The sequence below is a fragment of the Gregarina niphandrodes genome (genome assembly GCF_000223845.1).
Source record: "Gregarina niphandrodes unplaced genomic scaffold scaffold00214, whole genome shotgun sequence".
In the NCBI taxonomy this organism is placed as follows: Eukaryota; Apicomplexa; class Conoidasida; order Eugregarinorida; family Gregarinidae; genus Gregarina; species Gregarina niphandrodes.
The window spans coordinates 1-1,497 of record NW_011645975.1 but is presented as its reverse complement, the minus strand read 5'-3'; the positions used below and the strand labels follow the sequence as shown (position 1 = coordinate 1,497).

The following is a 1,497-nucleotide window of genomic DNA, read 5'->3' as shown; positions in this document are numbered from 1 at the left end:
GGGAGAGCTGGGGTTTCCCGGGATTGACAGCAGGTTGGGTGACGTGGTTCAGGTTTCCCAAAATTGACAACAAAGCAGTTAGATGTTCCCAAAATTGACAACAAAGTAGTTGGATGTTTGGTTCAGTTTGGTTCAGTGATATGATTCTTCCTTAGGGTGGAAGAAGTCCTGGGTTCGATTCCCAGAACAGCCCGTCAATAACGTGGTCGAAGACTGGGTGGCGTCGACTGTGGTCGAGGCGCCTGGGATTCACGGCTCTCACTTTGCGGGCTTATCGGTCGGGACTCGGTGCATTCGTCTGGTAACCAGTTCGAGCGCGGATGGTGATCTGCAGGATGACTCGTATAGTTCGCTGCGGGGCAGCGAGACGGATAGTTCTTCTCCATCATCTCGCACACAAGTTTTTAGGAGAGAAGGATAATTTTTTGGAAAAAGAGAGAAAGGAGGACTAGGATGTAACGGATAGTTATAACGTTCAACCTCCTGTTAGAGACAACTAAAGGGTGAATGGGCATGTTGATTTGCCGTGCACCGACGAAGTCATTGCCACCTGTTTTTATGCTCCCTTTTCCTTTTCATACCTGCGACCTAAAACGACATCAATAAGATTCGAACCTGGGTCTTATCGCTCAGCTCAGCGGTATCTAATAGTCCGTAGGGCGACTCTCTAGTCCCCTACCAGACGCGGTGCTTGCCGGGGATGCCAGTGTATCCGTAGCAGCATCTAGCGTAGTGGTAGGAGTACCAGTTGAACATCTAGAAGTACCCGGTTCCATTCCTGGCTGTGACTCCGTTACGGTCGGGGCTCGAGCCTTCCATTACTCAGCTCCAGACCGACTCTGCCGGCAGTCCGGCGACGACCTCCCATTCCTTTCCCTTGGTGGCTGGATTGCGCTCTACGCCTCCACCAGGCTGAAAGCCAGGCTGGGTCTGCCGGGAACCACACCCGGGTCGCCTCGATGCCGACCACAAACGCTGAAGAAAGTAACAATACCTGCGGGTCGCGGGCCCACTACCAATCCGACCCTCACAGATAGTCCAAATAGAGAATAAAACGAAATGATTGCCTCCGTAGCCCAGTGGGATAAGCGTTGACCATAATATCTGCGGCGACCTAGAATACGGTGGGTAAAGTCCCGCTCCTGCCAAAAAAGGTAGAGCGTCTGACTGCAGGCAGACATTAAGTAGTCGTGGTTCGATTCCGACCCACGGAACTCACCGTGACGGGAGTTCGGGCCCCGCCCTCGGTTGTAATGATCCTTCGGTTTAGTGAATGTGGCGGGTCCGAGGTCAACAGTATCCCGAAGGTGGTACTTCTGGCCGGATTGCTCGCGTTAGTCTTACCGTGACCCGGGTTCTGCCCCGGTAGTCTAACAAAATGGCACCAAGGTCGGATCTAGAAAGGAACTTGGTCCGGCAAGTGCGAGCCAACCAACACAGACGGTCCAAATAGTGAAGGAACCGGGATGAGTGCCTCCGTAGGCCGATGGAGTGAGA

General features: G+C 53.2%; 1 non-coding gene across 1 annotated transcript; it reads left to right on the top strand.

The window, feature by feature from the left end:
• Nucleotides 1-119: 119 nt before the first annotated feature.
• GNI_225450 lies at nt 120-193 on the top strand. Its single transcript has one exon. It is a non-coding gene; the product is annotated as a tRNA-Pro (tRNA).
• The last annotated feature ends 1,304 nt before the right edge of the window (nt 194-1,497 follow it).